The sequence below is a fragment of the Astyanax mexicanus genome, chromosome 7 (genome assembly GCF_023375975.1).
Source record: "Astyanax mexicanus isolate ESR-SI-001 chromosome 7, AstMex3_surface, whole genome shotgun sequence".
Lineage (NCBI taxonomy): Eukaryota > Metazoa > Chordata > Actinopteri > Characiformes > Acestrorhamphidae > Astyanax > Astyanax mexicanus.
Window position 1 is genome coordinate 11,514,688 of NC_064414.1, and position 15,313 is coordinate 11,530,000.

At 41.4% G+C, this 15,313-nt stretch overlaps 41 non-coding genes across 41 annotated transcripts; all 41 read left to right on the forward strand.

Annotated features, from left to right (window-relative positions):
• Nucleotides 1-345: 345 nt before the first annotated feature.
• On the forward strand, nucleotides 346-419 carry trnat-agu (transfer RNA threonine (anticodon AGU)). Its single transcript has one exon. It is a non-coding gene; the product is annotated as a tRNA-Thr (tRNA).
• Nucleotides 420-526: 107 nt separating this feature from the next.
• trnar-ucu (transfer RNA arginine (anticodon UCU)) lies at nucleotides 527-616 on the forward strand. Its single transcript is given in 2 exon segments — nucleotides 527-563; nucleotides 581-616. It is a non-coding gene; the product is annotated as a tRNA-Arg (tRNA).
• A 306-nt stretch (nucleotides 617-922) lies between these two features.
• On the forward strand, nucleotides 923-996 carry trnat-agu (transfer RNA threonine (anticodon AGU)). The gene has a single exon. It is a non-coding gene; the product is annotated as a tRNA-Thr (tRNA).
• A 106-nt stretch (nucleotides 997-1,102) lies between these two features.
• Nucleotides 1,103-1,192, forward strand: trnar-ucu (transfer RNA arginine (anticodon UCU)). The gene is given in 2 exon segments: nucleotides 1,103-1,139; nucleotides 1,157-1,192. It is a non-coding gene; the product is annotated as a tRNA-Arg (tRNA).
• A 308-nt stretch (nucleotides 1,193-1,500) lies between these two features.
• trnat-agu (transfer RNA threonine (anticodon AGU)) lies at nucleotides 1,501-1,574 on the forward strand. Its single transcript has one exon. It is a non-coding gene; the product is annotated as a tRNA-Thr (tRNA).
• A 505-nt stretch (nucleotides 1,575-2,079) lies between these two features.
• trnat-agu (transfer RNA threonine (anticodon AGU)) lies at nucleotides 2,080-2,153 on the forward strand. Its single transcript has one exon. It is a non-coding gene; the product is annotated as a tRNA-Thr (tRNA).
• A 107-nt stretch (nucleotides 2,154-2,260) lies between these two features.
• trnar-ucu (transfer RNA arginine (anticodon UCU)) lies at nucleotides 2,261-2,350 on the forward strand. The gene is given in 2 exon segments: nucleotides 2,261-2,297; nucleotides 2,315-2,350. It is a non-coding gene; the product is annotated as a tRNA-Arg (tRNA).
• A 306-nt stretch (nucleotides 2,351-2,656) lies between these two features.
• Nucleotides 2,657-2,730, forward strand: trnat-agu (transfer RNA threonine (anticodon AGU)). Its single transcript has one exon. It is a non-coding gene; the product is annotated as a tRNA-Thr (tRNA).
• Nucleotides 2,731-2,837: 107 nt separating this feature from the next.
• trnar-ucu (transfer RNA arginine (anticodon UCU)) lies at nucleotides 2,838-2,927 on the forward strand. The gene is given in 2 exon segments: nucleotides 2,838-2,874; nucleotides 2,892-2,927. It is a non-coding gene; the product is annotated as a tRNA-Arg (tRNA).
• A 487-nt stretch (nucleotides 2,928-3,414) lies between these two features.
• trnar-ucu (transfer RNA arginine (anticodon UCU)) lies at nucleotides 3,415-3,504 on the forward strand. The gene is given in 2 exon segments: nucleotides 3,415-3,451; nucleotides 3,469-3,504. It is a non-coding gene; the product is annotated as a tRNA-Arg (tRNA).
• A 307-nt stretch (nucleotides 3,505-3,811) lies between these two features.
• trnat-agu (transfer RNA threonine (anticodon AGU)) lies at nucleotides 3,812-3,885 on the forward strand. The gene has a single exon. It is a non-coding gene; the product is annotated as a tRNA-Thr (tRNA).
• Nucleotides 3,886-3,992: 107 nt separating this feature from the next.
• Nucleotides 3,993-4,082, forward strand: trnar-ucu (transfer RNA arginine (anticodon UCU)). Its single transcript is given in 2 exon segments — nucleotides 3,993-4,029; nucleotides 4,047-4,082. It is a non-coding gene; the product is annotated as a tRNA-Arg (tRNA).
• Nucleotides 4,083-4,390: 308 nt separating this feature from the next.
• On the forward strand, nucleotides 4,391-4,464 carry trnat-agu (transfer RNA threonine (anticodon AGU)). Its single transcript has one exon. It is a non-coding gene; the product is annotated as a tRNA-Thr (tRNA).
• A 106-nt stretch (nucleotides 4,465-4,570) lies between these two features.
• Nucleotides 4,571-4,660, forward strand: trnar-ucu (transfer RNA arginine (anticodon UCU)). Its single transcript is given in 2 exon segments — nucleotides 4,571-4,607; nucleotides 4,625-4,660. It is a non-coding gene; the product is annotated as a tRNA-Arg (tRNA).
• Nucleotides 4,661-4,967: 307 nt separating this feature from the next.
• Nucleotides 4,968-5,041, forward strand: trnat-agu (transfer RNA threonine (anticodon AGU)). Its single transcript has one exon. It is a non-coding gene; the product is annotated as a tRNA-Thr (tRNA).
• Nucleotides 5,042-5,148: 107 nt separating this feature from the next.
• Nucleotides 5,149-5,238, forward strand: trnar-ucu (transfer RNA arginine (anticodon UCU)). Its single transcript is given in 2 exon segments — nucleotides 5,149-5,185; nucleotides 5,203-5,238. It is a non-coding gene; the product is annotated as a tRNA-Arg (tRNA).
• An 884-nt stretch (nucleotides 5,239-6,122) lies between these two features.
• On the forward strand, nucleotides 6,123-6,196 carry trnat-agu (transfer RNA threonine (anticodon AGU)). The gene has a single exon. It is a non-coding gene; the product is annotated as a tRNA-Thr (tRNA).
• A 107-nt stretch (nucleotides 6,197-6,303) lies between these two features.
• trnar-ucu (transfer RNA arginine (anticodon UCU)) lies at nucleotides 6,304-6,393 on the forward strand. The gene is given in 2 exon segments: nucleotides 6,304-6,340; nucleotides 6,358-6,393. It is a non-coding gene; the product is annotated as a tRNA-Arg (tRNA).
• A 488-nt stretch (nucleotides 6,394-6,881) lies between these two features.
• On the forward strand, nucleotides 6,882-6,971 carry trnar-ucu (transfer RNA arginine (anticodon UCU)). The gene is given in 2 exon segments: nucleotides 6,882-6,918; nucleotides 6,936-6,971. It is a non-coding gene; the product is annotated as a tRNA-Arg (tRNA).
• A 307-nt stretch (nucleotides 6,972-7,278) lies between these two features.
• trnat-agu (transfer RNA threonine (anticodon AGU)) lies at nucleotides 7,279-7,352 on the forward strand. The gene has a single exon. It is a non-coding gene; the product is annotated as a tRNA-Thr (tRNA).
• Nucleotides 7,353-7,459: 107 nt separating this feature from the next.
• Nucleotides 7,460-7,549, forward strand: trnar-ucu (transfer RNA arginine (anticodon UCU)). The gene is given in 2 exon segments: nucleotides 7,460-7,496; nucleotides 7,514-7,549. It is a non-coding gene; the product is annotated as a tRNA-Arg (tRNA).
• Nucleotides 7,550-8,436: 887 nt separating this feature from the next.
• Nucleotides 8,437-8,510, forward strand: trnat-agu (transfer RNA threonine (anticodon AGU)). Its single transcript has one exon. It is a non-coding gene; the product is annotated as a tRNA-Thr (tRNA).
• A 106-nt stretch (nucleotides 8,511-8,616) lies between these two features.
• trnar-ucu (transfer RNA arginine (anticodon UCU)) lies at nucleotides 8,617-8,706 on the forward strand. The gene is given in 2 exon segments: nucleotides 8,617-8,653; nucleotides 8,671-8,706. It is a non-coding gene; the product is annotated as a tRNA-Arg (tRNA).
• Nucleotides 8,707-9,013: 307 nt separating this feature from the next.
• trnat-agu (transfer RNA threonine (anticodon AGU)) lies at nucleotides 9,014-9,087 on the forward strand. Its single transcript has one exon. It is a non-coding gene; the product is annotated as a tRNA-Thr (tRNA).
• Nucleotides 9,088-9,194: 107 nt separating this feature from the next.
• trnar-ucu (transfer RNA arginine (anticodon UCU)) lies at nucleotides 9,195-9,284 on the forward strand. Its single transcript is given in 2 exon segments — nucleotides 9,195-9,231; nucleotides 9,249-9,284. It is a non-coding gene; the product is annotated as a tRNA-Arg (tRNA).
• A 307-nt stretch (nucleotides 9,285-9,591) lies between these two features.
• Nucleotides 9,592-9,665, forward strand: trnat-agu (transfer RNA threonine (anticodon AGU)). The gene has a single exon. It is a non-coding gene; the product is annotated as a tRNA-Thr (tRNA).
• Nucleotides 9,666-10,169: 504 nt separating this feature from the next.
• trnat-agu (transfer RNA threonine (anticodon AGU)) lies at nucleotides 10,170-10,243 on the forward strand. The gene has a single exon. It is a non-coding gene; the product is annotated as a tRNA-Thr (tRNA).
• A 107-nt stretch (nucleotides 10,244-10,350) lies between these two features.
• Nucleotides 10,351-10,440, forward strand: trnar-ucu (transfer RNA arginine (anticodon UCU)). The gene is given in 2 exon segments: nucleotides 10,351-10,387; nucleotides 10,405-10,440. It is a non-coding gene; the product is annotated as a tRNA-Arg (tRNA).
• A 307-nt stretch (nucleotides 10,441-10,747) lies between these two features.
• trnat-agu (transfer RNA threonine (anticodon AGU)) lies at nucleotides 10,748-10,821 on the forward strand. Its single transcript has one exon. It is a non-coding gene; the product is annotated as a tRNA-Thr (tRNA).
• A 503-nt stretch (nucleotides 10,822-11,324) lies between these two features.
• On the forward strand, nucleotides 11,325-11,398 carry trnat-agu (transfer RNA threonine (anticodon AGU)). Its single transcript has one exon. It is a non-coding gene; the product is annotated as a tRNA-Thr (tRNA).
• A 107-nt stretch (nucleotides 11,399-11,505) lies between these two features.
• trnar-ucu (transfer RNA arginine (anticodon UCU)) lies at nucleotides 11,506-11,595 on the forward strand. Its single transcript is given in 2 exon segments — nucleotides 11,506-11,542; nucleotides 11,560-11,595. It is a non-coding gene; the product is annotated as a tRNA-Arg (tRNA).
• A 307-nt stretch (nucleotides 11,596-11,902) lies between these two features.
• Nucleotides 11,903-11,976, forward strand: trnat-agu (transfer RNA threonine (anticodon AGU)). Its single transcript has one exon. It is a non-coding gene; the product is annotated as a tRNA-Thr (tRNA).
• Nucleotides 11,977-12,083: 107 nt separating this feature from the next.
• trnar-ucu (transfer RNA arginine (anticodon UCU)) lies at nucleotides 12,084-12,173 on the forward strand. Its single transcript is given in 2 exon segments — nucleotides 12,084-12,120; nucleotides 12,138-12,173. It is a non-coding gene; the product is annotated as a tRNA-Arg (tRNA).
• A 488-nt stretch (nucleotides 12,174-12,661) lies between these two features.
• Nucleotides 12,662-12,751, forward strand: trnar-ucu (transfer RNA arginine (anticodon UCU)). The gene is given in 2 exon segments: nucleotides 12,662-12,698; nucleotides 12,716-12,751. It is a non-coding gene; the product is annotated as a tRNA-Arg (tRNA).
• Nucleotides 12,752-13,058: 307 nt separating this feature from the next.
• On the forward strand, nucleotides 13,059-13,132 carry trnat-agu (transfer RNA threonine (anticodon AGU)). Its single transcript has one exon. It is a non-coding gene; the product is annotated as a tRNA-Thr (tRNA).
• A 106-nt stretch (nucleotides 13,133-13,238) lies between these two features.
• Nucleotides 13,239-13,328, forward strand: trnar-ucu (transfer RNA arginine (anticodon UCU)). The gene is given in 2 exon segments: nucleotides 13,239-13,275; nucleotides 13,293-13,328. It is a non-coding gene; the product is annotated as a tRNA-Arg (tRNA).
• A 488-nt stretch (nucleotides 13,329-13,816) lies between these two features.
• Nucleotides 13,817-13,906, forward strand: trnar-ucu (transfer RNA arginine (anticodon UCU)). The gene is given in 2 exon segments: nucleotides 13,817-13,853; nucleotides 13,871-13,906. It is a non-coding gene; the product is annotated as a tRNA-Arg (tRNA).
• A 307-nt stretch (nucleotides 13,907-14,213) lies between these two features.
• trnat-agu (transfer RNA threonine (anticodon AGU)) lies at nucleotides 14,214-14,287 on the forward strand. The gene has a single exon. It is a non-coding gene; the product is annotated as a tRNA-Thr (tRNA).
• A 106-nt stretch (nucleotides 14,288-14,393) lies between these two features.
• trnar-ucu (transfer RNA arginine (anticodon UCU)) lies at nucleotides 14,394-14,483 on the forward strand. Its single transcript is given in 2 exon segments — nucleotides 14,394-14,430; nucleotides 14,448-14,483. It is a non-coding gene; the product is annotated as a tRNA-Arg (tRNA).
• A 307-nt stretch (nucleotides 14,484-14,790) lies between these two features.
• On the forward strand, nucleotides 14,791-14,864 carry trnat-agu (transfer RNA threonine (anticodon AGU)). Its single transcript has one exon. It is a non-coding gene; the product is annotated as a tRNA-Thr (tRNA).
• A 107-nt stretch (nucleotides 14,865-14,971) lies between these two features.
• trnar-ucu (transfer RNA arginine (anticodon UCU)) lies at nucleotides 14,972-15,061 on the forward strand. The gene is given in 2 exon segments: nucleotides 14,972-15,008; nucleotides 15,026-15,061. It is a non-coding gene; the product is annotated as a tRNA-Arg (tRNA).
• Nucleotides 15,062-15,313: the final 252 nt, after the last annotated feature.

Below are 15,313 nucleotides of genomic sequence, written 5' to 3' on the forward strand. Positions count from 1 at the left end.
TTTCAAAGGTTGTGGGTTCGAGTCCCACCAGATTCGAAAGTTGTGCTAGTTGTTTGCTTTGATGCAGAACAAAGAAGCTCAACATTTCAGAAATATTCCTCTTGTCTTCATAGAATTGCAATGACTTTGTGGTGCCACAGAGAGTGCATTGACTTGTAGTTGAAAGACTGAAGCAATTGCAACATCTTGTTTGAGTTGATTTCTGACTTTTTTATGGAGGAAACTGTGGGTCTTACTTAGAAAAGTTCTGTTTGCTGTTGGTACAAGATTTTACTCCAATGAGAAAAATCAGGACCAGTTTCCCTTGAACATTGTAATGATCTACACGTTGAACAGAAGACGTGTGGCGCCGTGGCTTAGTTGGTTAAAGTGCCTGTCTAGTAAACAGGAGATCCTGGGTTCGAATCCCAGCGGTGCCTTTGGTTTGATCAATATGCAATTATCTTTTAGTAAGGACTTCTTTTTTGGACTTGCAACATTTGTTTTCAAAGAAAACTGGTCACTCTTGGTCAAGATGGGGAGTACAGGCTCTGTGGCGCAATGGACAGCGCTTTGGACTTCTAGATGATAAGATGGAGCAATTCAAAGGTTGTGGGTTCGAGTCCCACCAGAGTCGAAAGTTGTGCTAGTTGTTTGCTTTGATGCAGAACAAAGAAGCTCAACATTTCAGAAATATTCCTCTTGTCTTCATAGAATTGCAATGACTTTGTGGTGCCACAGAGAGTGCATTGACTTGTAGTTGAAAGACTGAAGCAATTGCAACATCTTGTTTGAGTTGATTTCTGACTTATTTGGAGAAAACTGTGGGTCTTACTTAGAAAAGTTCTGTTTGTCGTTGGTACAAGATTTTACTCCAGTGAGAAAAATCAGCCCGGTTTCCCTTGAACATTGTAATGATCTACACGTTGTACAGAAGATGTGTGGCGCCGTGGCTTAGTTGGTTAAAGTGCCTGTCTAGTAAACAGGAGATCCTGGGTTCGAATCCCAGCGGTGCCTTGGTTTGATCAATATGCAATGATCTTTTAGTCAGGACTTCTTTTTTAGACTTGCAACATTTGTTTTCACAGAAAACTGGTCACTCTTGGTCAAGATGAGGTGTGCAGGCTCTGTGGCGCAATGGATAGCGCATTGGACTTCTAGATGATAAGCTGGAGCAATTCAAAGGTTGTGGGTTCGAGTCCCACCAGAGTCGAAAGTTGTGCTACTTGTTTGCTTTGATGTAGAACAAAGAAGCTCAACATTTCAGAAATGGTCCTCATGTCTTCATAGAATTGCAATGACTTTGTGGTGCCACAGAGAGTGCATTGACTTGTAGTTGAAAGACTGAAGCAATTGCAACATCTTGTTTGAGTTGATTTCTGACTTTTTTTGGAGAAAACTGTGGGTCTTACTTAGAAAAGTTCTGTTTGCTGTTGGTACAAGATTTTACTCCAATGAGAAAAATCAGGACCAGTTTCCCTTGAACATTGTAATGATCTACACCTTGAATGGAAAGTGTGTGGCTCCGTGGCTTAGTTGGTTAAAGTGCCTGTCTAGTAAACAGGAGATCCTGGGTTCGAATCCCAGCGGTGCCTTGGTTTGATCAATATGCAATGATCTTTTAGTCAGGACTTCTTTTTTAGACTTGCAACATTTGTTTTCACAGAAAACTGGTCACTCTTGGTCAAGATGGGGTGTGCAGGCTCTGTGGCGCAATGGATAGCGCATTGGGCTTCTAGATGATAAGCTGGAGCATTTCAAAGGTTGTGGGTTCGAGTCCCACCAGATTCGAAAGTTGTGCTAGTTGTTTGCTTTGATGCAGAACAAAGAAGCTCAACATTTCAGAAATATTCCTCTTGTCTTCATAGAATTGCAATGACTTTGTGGTGCCACAGAGAGTGCATTGACTTGTAGTTGAAAGACTGAAGCAATTGCAACATCTTGTTTGAGTTGATTTCTGACTTTTTTATGGAGGAAACTGTGGGTCTTACTTAGAAAAGTTCTGTTTGCTGTTGGTACAAGATTTTACTCCAATGAGAAAAATCAGGACCAGTTTCCCTTGAACATTGTAATGATCTACACGTTGAACAGAAGACGTGTGGCGCCGTGGCTTAGTTGGTTAAAGTGCCTGTCTAGTAAACAGGAGATCCTGGGTTCGAATCCCAGCGGTGCCTTTGGTTTGATCAATATGCAATTATCTTTTAGTAAGGACTTCTTTTTTGGACTTGCAACATTTGTTTTCAAAGAAAACTGGTCACTCTTGGTCAAGATGGGGAGTACAGGCTCTGTGGCGCAATGGACAGCGCTTTGGACTTCTAGATGATAAGATGGAGCAATTCAAAGGTTGTGGGTTCGAGTCCCACCAGAGTCGAAAGTTGTGCTAGTTGTTTGCTTTGATGCAGAACAAAGAAGCTCAACATTTCAGAAATATTCCTCTTGTCTTCATAGAATTGCAATGACTTTGTGGTGCCACAGAGAGTGCATTGACTTGTAGTTGAAAGACTGAAGCAATTGCAACATCTTGTTTGAGTTGATTTCTGACTTATTTGGAGAAAACTGTGGGTCTTACTTAGAAAAGTTCTGTTTGTCGTTGGTACAAGATTTTACTCCAGTGAGAAAAATCAGCCCGGTTTCCCTTGAACATTGTAATGATCTACACGTTGTACAGAAGATGTGTGGCGCCGTGGCTTAGTTGGTTAAAGTGCCTGTCTAGTAAACAGGAGATCCTGGGTTCAAATCCCAGCGGTGCCTTTGGTTTGATCAATATGCAATTATCTTTTAGTAAGGACTTCTTTTTTAGACTTGCACCATTTGTTTTCACAGAAAACTGGTCACTCTTGGTCAAGATGGGGTGTGCAGGCTCTGTGGCGCAATGGATAGCGCATTGGACTTCTAGATGATAAGATGGAGCAATTCAAAGGTTGTGGGTTCGAGTCCCACCAGAGTCGAAAGTTGTGCTGATTATTTGCTTTTGATGTAGAACAAAGAAGCTCAACATTTCAGAATTATTCCACTTGTCTTCATAGAATTACAATGACTTTGTGTTGCCACAGAGAGTGCATTGACTTGTAGTTGAAAGACTGAAGCAATTGCAACATCTTGTTTGAGTTGATTTCTGACTTTTTTGGAGAAAACTGTGGGTCTTACTTAGAAAAGTTCTGTTCGTCGTTGGTACAAGATTTTACTCCAGTGAGAAAAATCAGCCCGGTTTCCCTTGAACATTGTAATGATCTACACCTTGAGCGGAAGGTGTATGGCGCCGTGGCTTAGTTGGTTAAAGTGCCTGTCTAGTAAACAGGAGATCCTGGGTTCGAATCCCAGCAGTGCCTTGGTTTGATCAATATGCAATGATCTTTTAGTCAGGACTTCTTTTTTAGACTTGCAACATTTGTTTTCACAGAAAACTGGTCACTCTTGGTCAAGATGGGGTGTGCAGGCTCTGTGGCGCAATGGATAGCGCATTGGACTTCTAGATGATAAGATGGAGCAATTCAAAGGTTGTGGGTTCGAGTCCCACCAGAGTCGAAAGTTGTGCTGATTATTTGCTTTTGATGTAGAACAAAGAAGCTCAACATTTCAGAATTATTCCACTTGTCTTCATAGAATTACAATGACTTTGTGTTGCCACAGAGAGTGCATTGACTTGTAGTTGAAAGACTGAAGCAATTGCAACATCTTGTTTGAGTTGATTTCTGACTTTTTTGGAGAAAACTGTGGGTCTTACTTAGAAAAGTTCTGTTTGTCGTTGGTACAAGATTTTACTCCAGTGAGAAAAATCAGCCCGGTTTCCCTTGAACATTGTAATGATCTACACGTTGTACAGAAGACGTGTGGCGCCGTGGCTTAGTTGGTTAAAGTGCCTGTCTAGTAAACAGGAGATCCTGGGTTCAAATCCCAGCGGTGCCTTTGGTTTGATCAATATGCAATTATCTTTTAGTAAGGACTTCTTTTTTAGACTTGCACCATTTGTTTTCACAGAAAACTGGTCACTCTTGGTCATCTTGGAGTGTGCAGGCTCTGTGGCGCAATGGATAGCGCATTGGACTTCTAGATGATAAGCTGGAGCAATTCAAAGGTTGTGGGTTCGAGTCCCACCAGAGTAGAAAGTTGTGCTAGTTGTTTGCTTTGATGCAGAACAAAGAAGCTCAACATTTCAGAAATATTCCTCTTGTCTTCATAGAATTGCAATGACTTTGTGGTGCCACAGAGAGTGCATTGACTTGTAGTTGAAAGACTGAAGCAATTGCAACATCTTGTTTGAGTTGATTTCTGACTTTTTTTGGAGAAAACTGTGGGTCTTACTTAGAAAAGTTCCGTTTGCTGTTGGTACAAGATTTTACTCCAATGAGAAAAATCAGGACCAGTTTCCCTTGAACATTGTAATGATCTACACCTTGAGCTGAAGGTGTGTGGCGCTGTGGCTTAGTTGGTTAAAGTGCCTGTCTAGTAAACAGGAGATCCTGGGTTCGAATCCCAGCGGTGCCTTGGTTTGATCAATATGCAATGATCTTTTAGTCAGGACTTCTTTTTTAGACTTGCAACATTTGTTTTCACAGAAAACTGGTCACTCTTGGTCAAGATGGGGTGTGTAGGCTCTGTGGCGCAATGGATAGCGCATTGGACTTCTAGATGATAAGATGGAGCAATTCAAAGGTTGTGGGTTCGAGTCCCACCAGAGTCGAAAGTTGTGCTGATTATTTGCTTTTGATGTAGAACAAAGAAGCTCAACATTTCAGAATTATTCCACTTGTCTTCATAGAATTACAATGACTTTGTGTTGCCACAGAGAGTGCATTGACTTGTAGTTGAAAGACTGAAGCAATTGCAACATCTTGTTTGAGTTGATTTCTGACTTTTTTGGAGAAAACTGTGGGTCTTACTTAGAAAAGTTCTGTTTGTCGTTGGTACAAGATTTTACTCCAGTGAGAAAAATCAGCCCGGTTTCCCTTGAACATTGTAATGATCTACACGTTGTAAAGAAGACGTGTGGCGCCGTGGCTTAGTTGGTTAAAGTGCCTGTCTAGTAAACAGGAGATCCTGGGTTCGAATCCCAGCGGTGCCTTTGGTTTGATCAATATGCAATTATATTTTAGTAAGGACTTCTTTTTTAGACTTGCAACATTTGTTTTCACAGAAAACTGGTCACTCTTGGTCAAGATGGGGTGTGTAGGCTCTGTGGCGCAATGGATAGCGCATTGGACTTCTAGATGATAAGCTGGAGCAATTCAAAGGTTGTGGGTTCGAGTCCCACCAGAGTCGAAAGTTGTGCTATTTGTTTGCTTTGATGTAGAACAAAGAAGCTCAACATTTCAGAAATGTTCCTCTTGTCTTCATAGAATTGCAATGACTTTGTGGTGCCACAGAGAGTGCATTGACTTGTAGTTGAAAGACTGAAGCAATTGCAACATCTTGTTTGAGTTGATTTCTGACTTTTTTTGGAGAAAACTGTGGGTCTTACTTAGAAAAGTTCCGTTTGCTGTTGGTACAAGATTTTACTCCAATGAGAAAAATCAGCCCGGTTTCCCTTGAACATTGTAATGATCTACACCTTGAACGGAAGGTGTGTGGCGCCGTGGCTTAGTTGGTTAAAGTGCCTGTCTAGTAAACAGGAGATCCTGGGTTCGAATCCAAGCGGTGCCTTGGTTTGATCAATATGCAATGATCTTTTAGTCAGGACTTCTTTTTTAGACTTGCAACATTTGTTTTCACAGAAAACTGGTCACTCTTGGTAAAGATGGGGTGTGCAGGCTCTGTGGGGCAAGGGATAGCGCATTGGACTTCTAGATGATAAGATGGAGCAATTCAAAGGTTGTGGGTTCGAGTCCCACCAGAGTTGAAAGTTGTGCTGATTATTTGCTTTTGATGTAGAACAAAGAAGGTCAACATTTCAGAAATATTCCTCTTGTCTTCATAGAATTGCAATGACTTTGTGGTGCCACAGAGAGTGCATTGATTTGTAGTTGAAAGACTGAAGCAATTGCAACATCTTGTTTGAGTTGATTTCTGACTTATTTGGAGAAAACTGTGGGTCTTACTTAGAAAAGTTCTGTTTGTCGTTGGTACAAGATTTTACTCCAGTGAGAAAAATCAGCCCGGTTTCCCTTGAACATTGTAATGATCTACACGTTGTAAAGAAGACGTGTGGCGCGGTGGCTTAGTTGGTTAAAGTGCCTGTCTAGTAAACAGGAGATCCTGGGTTCGAATCCCAGCGGTGCCTTTGGTTTGATCAATATGCAATTATCTTTTAGTAAGGACTTCCTTTTTAGACTTGCAACATGTGTTTTCACAGAAAACTGGTCACTCTTGGTCAAGATGGAGAGTACAGGCTCTGTGGCGCAATGGACAGCGCATTGGACTTCTAGATGATAAGATGGAGCAATTCAAAGGTTGTGGGTTCGAGTCCCACCAGAGTCGAAAGTTGTGCTAGTTGTTTACTTTGATGCAGAACAAAGAAGCTCATCATTTCAGAAATATTCCTCTTGTCTTCATAAAATTGCAATGACCTTGTGGTGCCACAGAGAGTGCATTGACTTGTAGTTGAAAGATTGAAGCAATTACAACATCTTGTTTGAGTTGATTTCTGACTTTTTTTGGAGAAAACTGTGGGTCTTACTTAGAAAAGTTCTGTTTGCTGTTGGTACAAGATTTTACTCCAATGAGAAAAATCAGGACCAGTTTCCCTTGAACATTGTAATGATCTACACCTTGAACGGAAGGCGTGTGGCGCCGTGGCTTATTTGGTTAAAGTGCCTGTCTAGTAAACAGGAGATCCTGGGTTCGAATCCCAGCGGTGCCTTGGTTTGATCAATATGCAATGATCTTTTAGTCAGGACTTCTTTTTTAGACTTGCAACATTTGTTTTCACAGAAAACTGGTCACTCTTGGTCAAGATGGGGAGTACAGGCTCTGTGGCGCAATGGACAGCGCATTGGACTTCTAGCTGATAAGATGGAGCAATTCAAAGGTTGTGGGTTCGAGTCCCACCAGAGTCGAAAGTTGTGCTAGTTGTTTGCTTTGATGCAGAACAAAGAAGCTCAACATTTCAGAAATATTCCTCTTGTCTTCATAGAATTGCAATGACTTTGTGGTGCCACAGAGAGTGCATTGACTTGTAGTTGAAAGATTGAAGCAATTGCAACATCTTGTTTGAGTTGATTTCTGACTTTTTTTGGAGAAAACTGTGGGTCTTACTTAGAAAAGTTCTGTTTGCTGTTGGTACAAGATTTTACTCCAGTGAGAAAAATCAGCCCGGTTTCCCTTGAACATTGTAATGATCTACACGTTGTACAGAAGACGTGTGGCGCCGTGGCTTAGTTGGTTAAAGTGCCTGTCTAGTAAACAGGAGATCCTGGGTTCGAATCCCAGCGGTGCCTTTGGTTTGATCAATATGCAATTATATTTTAGTAAGGACTTCTTTTTTAGACTTGCAACATTTGTTTTCACAGAAAACTGGTCACTCTTGGTAATCTTTTCGTGTGCAGGCTCTGTGGCGCAATGGATAGCGCATTGGACTTCTAGATGATAAGCTGGAGCAATTCAAAGGTTGTGGGTTCGAGTCCCACCAGAGTCGAAAGTTGTGCTAGTTGTTTGCTTTGATGCAGAACAAAGAAGCTCAACATTTCAGAAATATTCCTCTTGTCTTCATAGAATTGCAATGACTTTGTGGTGCCACAGAGAGTGCATTGACTTGTAGTTGAAAGATTGAAGCAATTGCAACATCTTGTTTGAGTTGATTTCTGACTTTTTTTTGGAGAAAACTGTGGGTCTTACTTAGAAAAGTTCTGTTTGCTGTTGGTACAAGATTTTACTCCAATGAGAAAAATCATGACCAGTTTCCCTTGAACATTGTAATGATCTACACCTTGAACGGAAGGCGTGTGACGCCGTGGCTTAGTTGGTTAAAGTGCCTGTCTAGTAAACAGGAGATCCTGGGTTCGAATCCCAGCGGTGCCTTGGTTTGATCAATATGCAATGATCTTTTAGTCAGGACTTCTTTTTTAGACTTGCAACATTTGTTTTCACAGAAAACTGGTCACTCTTGGTCAAGATGGGGTGTGCAGGCTCTGTGGCGCAATGGATAGTGCATTGGACTTCTAGATGATAAGCTGGAGCAATTCAAAGGTTGTGGTTTCGAGTCCCACCAGAGTAGAAAGTTGTGCTAGTTGTTTGCTTTGATGCAGAACAAAGAAGCTCAACATTTCAGAAATATTCCTCTTGTCTTCATAGAATTGCAATGACTTTGTGGTGCCACAGAGAGTGCATTGACTTGTAGTTGAAAGACTGAAGCAATTGCAACATCTTGTTTGAGTTGATTTCTGACTTTTTTTTGGAGAAAACTGTGGGTCTTACTTAGAAAAGTTCCGTTTGCTGTTGGTACAAGATTTTACTCCAATGAGAAAAATCAGCCCGGTTTCCCTTGAACATTGTAATGATCTACACCTTGAACGGATGGTGTGTGGCGCCGTGGCTTAGTTGGTTAAAGTGCCTGTCTAGTAAACAGGAGATCCTGGGTTCGAATCCCAGCGGTGCCTTGGTTTGATCAATATGCAATGATCTTTTAGTCAGGACCTCTTTTTTAGACTTGCAACATTTGTTTTCACAGAAAACTGGTCACTCTTGGTCAAGATGGGGTGTGCAGGCTCTGTGGCGCAATGGATAGCGCATTGGACTTCTAGATGATAAGATGGAGCAATTCAAAGGTTGTGGGTTCGAGTCCCACCAGAGTCGAAAGTTGTGCTGATTATTTGCTTTTGATGTAGAACAAAGAAGCTCAACATTTCAGAAATATTCCTCTTGTCTTCATAGAATTGCAATGACTTTGTGGTGCCACAGAGAGTGCATTGACTTGTAGTTGAAAGACTGAAGCAATTGTAACATCTTGTTTGAGTTGATTTCTGACTTATTTGGAGAAAACTGTGGGTCTTACTTAGAAAAGTTCTGTTTGTCGTTGGTACAAGATTTTACTCCAGTGAGAAAAATCAGCCCGGTTTCCCTTGAACATTGTAATGATCTACACGTTGTAAAGAAGACGTGTGGCGCCGTGGCTTAGTTGGTTAAAGTGCCTGTCTAGTAAACAGGAGATCCTGGGTTCGAATCCCAGCGGTGCCTTTGGTTTAATCAATATGCAATTATATTTTAGTAAGGACTTCTTTTTTAGACTTGCAACATTTGTTTTCACAGAAAACTGGTCACTCTTGGTCAATATGGGGTGTGCAGGCTCTGTGGCGCAATGGATAGCGCATTGGACTTCTAGATGATCAGCTGGAGCAATTCAAAGGTTGTGGGTTCGAGTCCCACCAGAGTCGAAAGTTGTGCTTCGTGTTTGCTTTGATGTAGAACAAAGAAGCTCAACATTTCAGAAATGTTCCTCTTGTCTTCATAGAATTGCAATGACTTTGTGGTGCCACAGAGAGTGCATTGACTTGTAGTTGAAAGACTGAAGCAATTGCAACATCTTGTTTGAGTTGATTTCTGACTTTTTTTGGAGAAAACTGTGGGTCTTACTTAGAAAAGTTCCGTTTGCTGTTGGTACAAGATTTTACTCCAATGAGAAAAATCAGCCCGGTTTCCCTTGAACATTGTAATGATCTACACCTTGAACGGAAGGTGTGTGGCGCCGTGGCTTAGTTGGTTAAAGTGCCTGTCTAGTAAACAGGAGATCCTGGGTTCGAATCCCAGCGGTGCCTTGGTTTGATCAATATGCAATGATCTTTTAGTCAGGACTTCTTTTTTAGACTTGCAACTTTTGTTTTCACAGAAAACTGGTCACTCTTGGTCAAGATGGGGTGTGCAGGCTCTGTGGGGCAATGGATAGCGCATTGGACTTCTAGATGATAAGATGGAGCAATTCAAAGGTTGTGGGTTCGAGTCCCACCAGAGTCGAAAGTTGTGCTGATTATTTGCTTTTGATGTAGAACAAAGAAGCTCAACATTTCAGAATTATTCCACTTGTCTTCATAGAATTACAATGACTTTGTGTTGCCACAGAGAGTGCATTGACTTGTAGTTGAAAGACTGAAGCAATTGCAACATCTTGTTTGAGTTGATTTCTGACTTTTTTTGGAGAAAACTGTGGGTCTTACTTAGAAAAGTTCCGTTTGCTGTTGGTACAAGATTTTACTCCAATGAGAAAAATCAGCCCGGTTTCCCTTGAACATTGTAATGATCTACACGTTGTAAAGAAGACGTGTGGCGCCGTGGCTTAGTTGGTTAAAGTGCCTGTCTAGTAAACAGGAGATCCTGGGTTCGAATCCCAGCGGTGCCTTTGGTTTGATCAATATGCAATTATATTTTAGTAAGGACTTCTTTTTTAGACTTGCAACATTTGTTTTCACAGAAAACTGGTCACTCTTGGTCAAGATGGGGTGTGTAGGCTCTGTGGCGCAATGGATAGCGCATTGGACTTCTAGATGATAAGCTGGAGCAATTCAAAGGTTGTGGGTTCGAGTCCCACCAGAATCGAAAGTTGTGCTACTTGTTTGCTTTGATGTAGAACAAAGAAGCTCAACATTTCAGAAATGTTCCTCTTGTCTTCATAGAATTGCAATGACTTTGTGGTGCCACAGAGAGTGCATTGACTTGTAGTTGAAAGACTGAAGCAATTGCAACATCTTGTTTGAGTTGATTTCTGACTTTTTTTGGAGAAAACTGTGGGTCTTACTTAGAAAAGTTCCGTTTGCTGTTGGTACAAGATTTTACTCCAATGAGAAAAATCAGCCCGGTTTCCCTTGAACATTGTAATGATCTACACCTTGAACGGAAGGTGTGTGGCGCCGTGGCTTAGTTGGTTAAAGTGCCTGTCTAGTAAACAGGAGATCCTGGGTTCGAATCCCAGCGGTGCCTTGGTTTGATCAATATGCAATGATCTTTTAGTCAGGACTTCTTTTTTAGACTTGCAACATTTGTTTTCACAGAAAACTGGTCACTCTTGGTAAAGATGGGGTGTGCAGGCTCTGTGGGGCAATGGATAGCGCATTGGACTTCTAGATGATAAGATGGAGCAATTCAAAGGTTGTGGGTTCGAGTCCCACCAGAGTCGAAAGTTGTGCTGATTATTTGCTTTTGATGTAGAACAAAGAAGGTCAACATTTCAGAAATATTCCTCTTGTCTTCATAGAATTGCAATGACTTTGTGGTGCCACAGAGAGTGCATTGATTTGTAGTTGAAAGACTGAAGCAATTGCAACATCTTGTTTGAGTTGATTTCTGACTTATTTGGAGAAAACTGTGGGTCTTACTTAGAAAAGTTCTGTTTGTCGTTGGTACAAGATTTTACTCCAGTGAGAAAAATCAGCCCGGTTTCCCTTGAACATTGTAATGATCTACACGTTGTAAAGAAGACGTGTGGCGCGGTGGCTTAGTTGGTTAAAGTGCCTGTCTAGTAAACAGGAGATCCTGGGTTCGAATCCCAGCGGTGCCTTTGGTTTGATCAATATGCAATTATATTTTAGTAAGGACTTCTTTTTTAGACTTGCAACATTTGTTTTCACAGAAAACTGGTCACTCTTGGTCAAGATGGGGCATGCAGGCTCTGTGGCGCAATGGATAGCGCATTGGACTTCTAGATGATAAGCTGGAGCAATTCAAAGGTTGTGGGTTCGAGTCCCACCAGAGTCGAAAGTTGTGCTACTTGTTTGCTTTGATGTAGAACAAAGAAGCTCAACATTTCAGAAATGTTCCTCTTGTCTTCATAGAATTGCAATGACTTTGTGGTGCCACAGAGAGTGCATTGACTTGTAGTTGAAAGACTGAAGCAATTGCAACATCTTGTTTGAGTTGATTTCTGACTTTTTTTGGAGAAAACTGTGGGTCTTACTTAGAAAAGTTCCGTTTGCTGTTGGTACAAGATTTTACTCCAATGAGAAAAATCAGCCCGGTTTCCCTTGAACATTGTAATGATCTACACCTTGAACGGAAGGTGTGTGGCGCCGTGGCTTAGTTGGTTAAAGTGCCTGTCTAGTAAACAGGAGATCCTGGGTTCGAATCCCAGCGGTGCCTTTGGTTTGATCAATATGCAATTATCTTTTAGTAAGGACTTCCTTTTTAGACTTGCAACATGTGTTTTCACAGAAAACTGGTCACTCTTGGTCAAGATGGAGAGTACAGGCTCTGTGGCGCAATGGACAGCGCATTGGACTTCTAGATGATAAGATGGAGCAATTCAAAGGTTGTGGGTTCGAGTCCCACCAGAGTCGAAAGTTGTGCTAGTTGTTTACTTTGATGCAGAACAAAGAAGCTCATCATTTCAGAAATATTCCTCTTGTCTTCATAAAATTGCAATGACCTTGTGGTGCCACAGAGAGTGCATTGACTTGTAGTTGAAAGATTGAAGCAATTACAACATCTTGTTTGAGTTGATTTCTGACTTTTTTTGGAGAAAACTGTGGGTCTTACTTAGAAAAGTTCTGTTTGCTGTTGGTACAAGATTTTACTCCAATGAGAAAAATCAGGACCAGTTTCCCTTGAACATTGTAATGATCTACACCTTGAACGGAAGGCGTGTGGCGCCGTGGCTTATTTGGTTAAAGTGCCTGTCTAGTAAACAGGAGATCCTGGGTTCGAATCCCAGCGGTGCCTTGGTTTGATCAATATGCAATGATCTTTTAGTCAGGACTTCTTTTTTAGACTTGCAACATTTGTTTTCACAGAAAACTGGTCACTCTTGGTCAAGATGGGGAGTACAGGCTCTGTGGCGCAATGGACAGCGCATTGGACTTCTAGCTGATAAGATGGAGCAATTCAAAGGTTGTGGTTTCGAGTCCCACCAGAGTCGAAAGTTGTGCTAGTTGTTTGCTTTGATGCAGAACAAAGAAGCTCAACATTTCAGAAATATTCCTCTTGTCTTCATAGAATTGCAATGACTTTGTGGTGCCACAGAGAGTGCATTGACTTGTAGTTGAAAGATTGAAGCAATTGCAACATCTTGTTTGAGTTGATTTCTGACTTTTTTTGGAGAAAACTGTGGGTCTTACTTAGAAAAGTTCTGTTTGCTGTTGGTACAAGATTTTACTCCAGTGAGAAAAATCAGCCCGGTTTCCCTTGAACATTGTAATGATCTACACGTTGTACAGAAGACGTGTGGCGCCGTGGCTTAGTTGGTTAAAGTGCCTGTCTAGTAAACAGGAGATCCTGGGTTCGAATCCCAGCGGTGCCTTGGTTTGATCAATATGCAATGATCTTTTAGTCAGGACTTCTTTTTTAGACTTGCAACATTTGTTTTCACAGAAAACTGGTCACTCTTGGTCAAGATGGTGTGTGCAGGCTCTGTGGCGCAATGGATAGCGCATTGGACTTCTAGATGATAAGCTGGAGCAATTCAAAGGTTGTGGGTTCGAGTCCCACCAGAGTCGAAAGTTGTGCTAGTTGTTTACTTTGATGCAGAACAAAGAAGCTCATCATTTCAGAAATATTCCTCTTGTCTTCATAAAATTGCAATGACCTTGTGGTGCCACAGAGAGTGCATTGACTTGTAGTTGAAAGATTGAAGCAATTACAACATCTTGTTTGAGTTGATTTCTGACTTTTTTTGGAGAAAACTGTGGGTCTTACTTAGAAAAGTTCTGTTTGCTGTTGGTACAAGATTTTACTCCAATGAGAAAAATCAGGACCAGTTTCCCTTGAACATTGTAATGATCTACACCTTGAACGGAAGGCGTGTGGCGCCGTGGCTTATTTGGTTAAAGTGCCTGTCTAGTAAACAGGAGATCCTGGGTTCGAATCCCAGCGGTGCCTTGGTTTGATCAATATGCAATGATCTTTTAGTCAGGACTTCTTTTTTAGACTTGCAACATTTGTTTTCACAGAAAACTGGTCACTCTTGGTCAAGATGGGGAGTACAGGCTCTGTGGCGCAATGGACAGCGCATTGGACTTCTAGCTGATAAGATGGAGCAATTCAAAGGTTGTGGGTTCGAGTCCCACCAGAGTCGAAAGTTGTGCTAGTTGTTTGCTTTGATGCAGAACAAAGAAGCTCAACATTTCAGAAATATTCCTCTTGTCTTCATAGAATTGCAATGACTTTGTGGTGCCACAGAGAGTGCATTGACTTGTAGTTGAAAGATTGAAGCAATTGCAACATCTTGTTTGAGTTGATTTCTGACTTTTTTTGGAGAAAACTGTGGGTCTTACTTAGAAAAGTTCTGTTTGCTGTTGGTACAAGATTTTACTCCAGTGAGAAAAATCAGCCCGGTTTCCCTTGAACATTGTAATGATCTACACGTTGTACAGAAGACGTGTGGCGCCGTGGCTTAGTTGGTTAAAGTGCCTGTCTAGTAAACAGGAGATCCTGGGTTCGAATCCCAGCGGTGCCTTGGTTTGATCAATATGCAATGATCTTTTAGTCAGGACTTCTTTTTTAGACTTGCAACATTTGTTTTCACAGAAAACTGGTCACTCTTGGTCAAGATGGGGTGTGCAGGCTCTGTGGCGCAATGGATAGCGCATTGGACTTCTAGATGATAAGATGGAGCAATTCAAAGGTTGTGGGTTCGAGTCCCACCAGAGTCGAAAGTTGTGCTGATTATTTGCTTTTGATGTAGAACAAAGAAGGTCAACATTTCAGAAATATTCCTCTTGTCTTCATAGAATTGCAATGACTTTGTGGTGCCACAGAGAGTGCATTGATTTGTAGTTGAAAGACTGAAGCAATTGCAACATCTTGTTTGAGTTGATTTCTGACTTATTTGGAGAAAACTGTGGGTCTTACTTAGAAAAGTTCTGTTTGTCGTTGGTACAAGATTTTACTCCAGTGAGAAAAATCAGCCCGGTTTCCCTTGAACATTGTAATGATCTACACGTTGTAAAGAAGACGTGTGGCGCGGTGGCTTAGTTGGTTAAAGTGCCTGTCTAGTAAACAGGAGATCCTGGGTTCGAATCCCAGCGGTGCCTTTGGTTTGATCAATATGCAATTATATTTTAGTAAGGACTTCTTTTTTAGACTTGCAACATTTGTTTTCACAGAAAACTGGTCACTCTTGGTCAAGATGGGGTGTGCAGGCTCTGTGGCGCAATGGATAGCGCATTGGACTTCTAGATGATAAGCTGGAGCAATTCAAAGGTTGTGGGTTCGAGTCCCACCAGAGTCGAAAGTTGTGCTACTTGTTTGCTTTGATGTAGAACAAAGAAGCTCAACATTTCAGAAATGTTCCTCTTGTCTTCATAGAATTGCAATGACTTTGTGGTGCCACAGAGAGTGCATTGACTTGTAGTTGAAAGACTGAAGCAATTGCAACATCTTGTTTGAGTTGATTTCTGACTTTTTTTGGAGAAAACTGTGGGTCTTACTTAGAAAAGTTCCGTTTGCTGTTGGTACAAGATTTTACTCCAATGAGAAAAAT